General features: G+C 47.6%; 1 protein-coding gene across 1 annotated transcript in view; it reads left to right on the forward strand.

Annotated features, from left to right (window-relative positions):
• LOC115126000 (unconventional myosin-XVI-like) overlaps positions 1-6,679 on the forward strand; it is a 344,854-nt gene that overhangs the window by 60,613 nt on the left and 277,562 nt on the right.

Genomic DNA, 6,679 nt, shown 5'->3' on the forward strand with positions numbered 1-6,679 from the left:
TGTCTTCCTAGCTCCAACAGTGCAGTAGTATCTAACAATTCACAACAATACACACACATCTAAAGGTAAAATAATAAAATTAAGAAATACATGAATATTAGGACGAGCATTGTCGGAGTGGTATTAACTAAAATACAGTAGAATACAGTATGTACGGTCGTGGCCAAAAGAGGATGACAAAAATATAAAATTTCACAAAGTCTGCTGCCTCAATTTGAATGATGGCAATTTGCATATACTCCAGAATGTTATGAAGAGATCAGATGAATTGCAATTATTTGAAAAGTCCCTCTTTGCCATGCAAATGAACTGAATCCCCCCAAAATAGTTCCACTGCATTTTAGCCCTGCCACAAAAGGACCAGCTGACATCATGTCAGTGATTCTCTCATTAACACAGGTGTGAGTGTTGACGAGGGAAAGGCTGGAGATCACTCTATCATGCTGATTGAGTTCGAATAGAAGCTAGAAGCTTCAAAAGGAGGATGGTTCTTTGGATCATTGTTCTTCCTCTGTCAACCATGGTTACCTGCAAGGAAACCCTTGCCGTCATCATTGCTTTGCACAAAAAGGGCTTCACAGGCAAGGATATCGCTGCCAGTAAGATTGCACCTAAATCAATAATTTATTGGATCAAGAACTTCAAGTAGAGTGGTTCAATTGTTGTGAAAAAGGCTTCAGGGCGCCCAAGAAAGTCCAGCAAGCGCCAGGACCGTCTCCTAAAGTTGATTCAGCTGCGGGATCGGGGCACCACCAGTACAGAGCTTGCTCAGGAATGGCAGCAGGCAGGTGTGAGTGCATCTGCACGCACAGTGAGGTGAAGCTTTTTGGAGGATGGCCTGGTTTCAAGAAGGGCAGCAAAGAAGCCACTTCTCTCCAAGAAAAACATCAGGGACAAACTGATATTCTGCAAAAGGTAAAGGGATGGGACTGCTGAGGACTGGGGTAAAGCCATTTTCTCTGATGAATCCCCTTTCCGATTGTTTGGGGCATCCGGAAAAATGCTTGTCCGGAGAAGACAAGGTGAGCTCTACCATCAGTCCTGTGTCATGCCAACAGTAAAGCATCCTGAGACCATTCATGTGTGGGATTGCTTCTCAGCCAAGGGAGTGGGCTCACTCACAATTTTGCCTAAGAACACAGCCATGAAAAAAGAATAGTACCAACACATCCTCCAAGAGCAACTTCTCCCAACCATCTAGGAACAGTTTGGTGACGAACAATGCCTTTTCCTGTATGATGGAGCACCTTTCCATAACTAAGTGGCTCGGGGATCAAAACATTGATATTTTGTTTCCATGGCCAGGAAATTTCCTATGAAAAATGTAAAACAGAAATGTTACATTTGCATAAGTATTCAGAACGTTTACTCAATACTTTGTTGACACACCTTTGGCAGCGATTACAGCCTCGAGTCTTCTTGGGTATGATGCTAAAAACTTGGCACACCTATTTGGGGAGTTTCTCCCATTCCTCTCTTCAGACCCTCTCAAATTCTGTCAGGTTGTATGGGGAGCATTGCTGCACAGCTATTTTCAGTTCTCTCCAGAGATGTTCGATCTGGTTCAAGTCCGGGCTCTGTCTGGGCCACTCAAGGACATTCAGCGATGTCACGACCGTCATATGAATAATTGGACCAAGGCGCAGCTTGAGTAGAGTTGACACGCTCTTTAGGGCGAGTGCGGGGAGCCGGCACACGGCACAGGACGTACTGGGCTGGGAATGCTCACTGGAGGCCTGGTGCATGGAGCCGGCACAGGTTGCACCGGACTGATGACACGCTCATCAAAACGCCTGCGTTGAAGCATACTCCTAGCCAACATCTCTCTCCGATATCCCTCCTCAAACTGCTTCATTGACTCCCAGACGGACCGTCCCTTGTGCCCCCGCCCCTCAAAAAACCTTAATACCTAGAAACCCCCTAGTCACGCCCTGACCTATCACACCGAGGGCACACCGAGGGCCCTCTATGGTCAGGGAGTGACAAGCAACTTGTCCCAAAGCCACTCATGCGTTGTCTTAGCTGTGTGCTTAGGGTCGTTATCCTGTTGGAAGGTGAATCTTTGCCCCAGTGTGAGGTCCTGAGAGCTCTGGAGCAGGTTTTCATTAAGGATCTCTAATGTACTTTGATCTTTGCCTTGATCCTGACTAGTCTCCCAGTCCCTGCCGCTGAAAAACATCCCCGCAGCATGATGCTGCCACCACCATTTTTCACCGTAGGGATGGTGTCAGGTTTCCTCCAGACGTAACGCTTGGTATTCAGGCCAAAGAGGTTTTTGGTTTCATTTTGGTTTCATCAGACCAGATAATCTTTTTTTCTCATGGTCTGAGAGTCTTTAAGTGCCTTTTGGCAAACTCCAAGCTGGCTGTCTTGTGTCTTTTACTGAGGAGTGGCTTCCGTCTGGCCACTCTACCATAAAGGCCTGATTGGTGGAGTACTGCAGAGGTGGTTGTTCTTCTGGAAGGTTTTCCCATCTACACAGAGGAACTCTAGAGTGGCCAGACGGGTTCCGTGACCAAGGCCCTTCACCCCCGATTGCTCAGTTTGGCCGGGCGGCCAGCTCTAGAAAGAGTCTTGGTGGTTCCAAATTTCATCCATTTAAGAATGTTGTGTTCTTGGGGACCTTCATTGTTAAAAGTTCTAAAAGCCTGTTTTTTATTTTGTCACGGCGTATTCCCCATGATGATAATTGTTTTTTAAAATACATTTTAGATTAAGGTTGTAACATTAAAAAAACGTGGAAAAGGCAAGGAGTCTGAGTACTTTCCGAAGGCACTGTAGTGCAGCAGCCTCTAAGGTGCAGGCTTGAAAAACCTGGTGGTAGCCGGCTAGTGGTTGCTGTTGAACTTTTAGATGGCCTCGAGATAGAAGCTGTTTTTCAGTCTCTCGGTCCCTGCTTTGATGCTTCTGTACTGAACTCGCCTTCTGGATTATTATGGGGTCAACAGGCCGTGGCTCGGGTGGTTGATGTCCATTGATGATCTTTTTGGCCTTCCTGTGACATCGGGTGCTGTAGGTGTCCTGGAGGGCAGGCAGTGTGCCCCAGTGACGCGTTGGGCAGACCGCACCACTCTCTGGAGAGCCCTGCGGTTACGGGAAGTGCAGATGCCGTGACAGGTTTTGATACAGCCCAACAGGATGTTCTCAATTGTACATCTGTAAAAGTTTGTGTGGGTCTTAGGGGCCTAGACTAATTTCTTCAGCCTCCTGAGGTCGAAGTATCTGTGTGGGTGGACCATTTCAGATTGTCAGTGATGTGTACACCGAGGAACTTGAAGCTTTTCACCTTCTCCACTGCGGTCCATCAATGTGGATAGGGGCATGCTCGCTCTGGTTTTTCCTGAAGTCCACGATCAGCTCCTTCATTTTGTCGACATTGAGGGAGAGGTTATTTTCCTGGCACCACTCCGCCAGGGACCTCATCTCCCCCTGTAGTTGGTCTCGTCATTGCTGATAATCAGGCTTACTACTGTTGTGTAGTCTGCAAACCTGATGATTGAGTTGGTGCGTGGCCATGCAGTCACTGGTAATCAGGGAGTACAGGAGAGGGCTGAGCACACACCCTTGTGGGGCCCCTGTGTTGAGGATCAGCGTACTGGATGTGTTGTTTCCTATCTTCACCACCTGGGGTGGGCGTCAGAAAGTCTAGGACCCAGTTGCACAGGGTGGGGTTCAGACCTAGGGCCCCGAACGTAATGATGGGCATGGAGGGTACTATGATGAAGGCTGAGCTATAGTCAATGAACACCATTCTTACATAGGTATTCCTCTTGTCCAGATGGGACAGGGCAGTGTGCAGTGCAACGGCGATTGCATCAGCTGTGGATCTATTGGGGCGGTATGTGAATTGAAGAGGGTCTAGGGTGTCATGTAAGGTGAAGGTGATATGATCCTTAACTAGCCTCTCAAAGCACTTCATTATGGCAGAAGTGAGTGCTACGGGACGATAGTCATTTAGTTCAGTTACCTTTGCTTTCTTGGGTACAAGAACTATGGTGGACATCTTGAAGCAAGTGGGGACAGCAGACTGAGATAGGGAGAGATTGAATATGTCTGTAAACACTCCAGTCAGCATGCTCTGAAGTCGCAAGAACCCACAGTCCTTAGGAGCGGACAGCCATCTTTCCTCCAGTGGATAGTATTTTTTTCCACCCCCAAACAATGACTCTGGTGAGGACCTATTATTTCAGCGGTGAGACATTTTGTTGTTGTCCATATAACGTCTCTGTTTGTTAATTTACTGCCTGCTGTAGTGCTCATTTGCATCTTATCACAGCAGTTAATTAAAGAAAGAGACTGAATAGAAAAGGAACTGAAGAGGGTAAATTACTGAAATATAATGTTTAATTTCTCATTCATGAGATAATGTTTTAATTTTGTCCACATGCAATTATAACATGAGATGAGGAGACAGACTTATTAATGAGAAGGAATGTTCCCATGGATGGTTGGCTGATTGAATTGACAGAGGAAAAGGTACTGTATACTGCATGTGGGTTTGTGTGTGTGGGGGGTGTCCAATCCCAGGCCCAGGCCTATCTAGCCCTATTGGTCCCAACTTAGTCCAGCCCAGCCATGGTGAGCCCAGCCCAACCTAGCCCAGCCATATCCAGCCCTATCCAGCCTATCCCAGTCAGTCCAATCCAAACCAGCCCAGCACAGCTAATCCAGCACACTGTGTCCATATGTAACTGAGCTCAACTCAACTCAGACTGATGGTTATGGTCCAGCTCCCTGGCAGGGTGTTGGAGGCCCTAACATGCTAATGTGTTAGCAGGACCACTGTTGGTCCTGTACAGACAACACCCATCTGCCTCAGAGTAAAAGCCACTTAGCCCCTCCATCAATACAGAGCACGGATAGATGGATAGACAGAGAGAGGGGGATGACAGCCTGACGGAGTGTGGACCACATACCATCCTCTCCCTCCATCCCCGGGGTAGCATCAGGCGTATGGTGATTTATTATTACTGTGTGGGGGAGAGTTCTAGGCAGGTCACTTGTGATACAAGTCAGTATTCGACGTCCAACCATGTCTGAGGACACATGGAGATGACGTGGAAGCCAGCCACTAGGGGCAACAGTGAACACTGTTAGCTTCAAATAGGTTTTGGTGTTGCTAGGATGTTCTGGGCGGTTATGGCGAATGGGCGCTAGCATCTGCCTCTGATTCCAAAGGTTGAAAGTTCAAATCCAGCGATAGGAAGTTGTTTTGTGTTGTTTCTTTTTTTGCCTGTCCCAAACCCTAACTGAAAAAATGGGTAGTTAATGTCTCAACTCAACCTTAAACGCTTCGAAATTCAATGTTTGCAACAACTTCAAAATGTGATGTTTGAGAAACGTGGATAAACGTTTAATTTTGACATGAGACTGTAAGAACAAGTTGGAGATTTCCTCCTATACCCCCAATCTCCCTCTCTCCACTTGCCTTCTCTATTTCTTTCAACTCTCCCTCTTTCCTCTCTCCCTCTCGCTACTCTCCTCTCTCCCTTTTTCCACTCTTCCTTTCTCCACTCTCCTTTCTCCCTCTCTCCACTCCCCCCTCTTTGCTCTCCACTCTCCTTCTGTCTACTCTCCCTCTCTCCACTCACCTATCTTCCTTTTGCCACTCTCACTCTCTCCAATCTCACTCTCTACACTCTCATCTCGCCTCTCTCCACTCTCTACTCTCCACTCTCACTCTCGCCACTCTTTCTACTCTCTCCTCTCTCTCTCTCCACTCTCATCTCTCCCTCTCTTCACTCACTCTTACTTTCTCCACTCTCCTCTCTCCCTTTCTCCACTCCTACTTTCTCCACTCTCCTGTCTCCCTTTCTCCACTCCTACTTTCTCCACTCTCCCTCTCCTAATTTCTCCACTCTCCACTCTCCCTCTCTTCACTCTTCCTTTCTCCACTCTCCCTCTCCTACTTTCTCCACTCTCCCTCTCCTACTTTCTCCACTCTCCACTCTCCCTCTCTTCACTCTTCCTTTCTCCACTCTCCTCTCTCCCTTTCTCCACTCTTACTTTCTCCACTCTCCTCTCTCCCTTTCTCCACTCTTACTGTCTCCACTCTCCACTCTCCCTCTCTTAACTCTTCCTTTCTCCACTTTCCCTCTCCTACTCTCTCCACTCTCCTGCTCTCCCTCAGTCCCACCCTCAAGCCCACCATGCATACTCATGTCTGACAATGTCCAACTGTCAATTGTTCTTACTTTTTTAAGGCACTCGTCATCTTGTCAAGATACTGTTGATAACTTTCTTTTGCAGACGCCACAGTATAAATGTGACATGATCTTACAGTACACTCTGATATTCATGTATCTGTCCTCTCAGTTAACTTCCGCTGCTTTCTGATTCTGACCCACTTTACATTTCCCAAAGAGCTACGGTCATCACATCCTGTGAGGTGTGTGTGTGTATGTGTGTGTGTGTGTGTGTGTGTGTGCATGCGCGCCGGTGTGCTGGTGTGTGGGGGCCGGTGTGGGTGTGTGTGGGCTTGTGTGTGTGGGCGGTGTGTGTGTGTGTGGGGGGACCGGTGTGGGTGTGAAGGTTAAGCTCTCCCTCAGGCTGACTGACAGTAGAGTACCTCACTCCAGCGAGGAATGAAGACGGTCAACAGAGATGGGAGAGAGAACGAGATGAGACAGAGATGGCAAAGAGAAAAAAGGAGAGATGACAGTACAGATGGAGTAGAGAC

This window comes from Oncorhynchus nerka, linkage group LG3 (assembly GCF_034236695.1).
Source record: "Oncorhynchus nerka isolate Pitt River linkage group LG3, Oner_Uvic_2.0, whole genome shotgun sequence".
NCBI classification, from domain to species: domain Eukaryota; kingdom Metazoa; phylum Chordata; class Actinopteri; order Salmoniformes; family Salmonidae; genus Oncorhynchus; species Oncorhynchus nerka.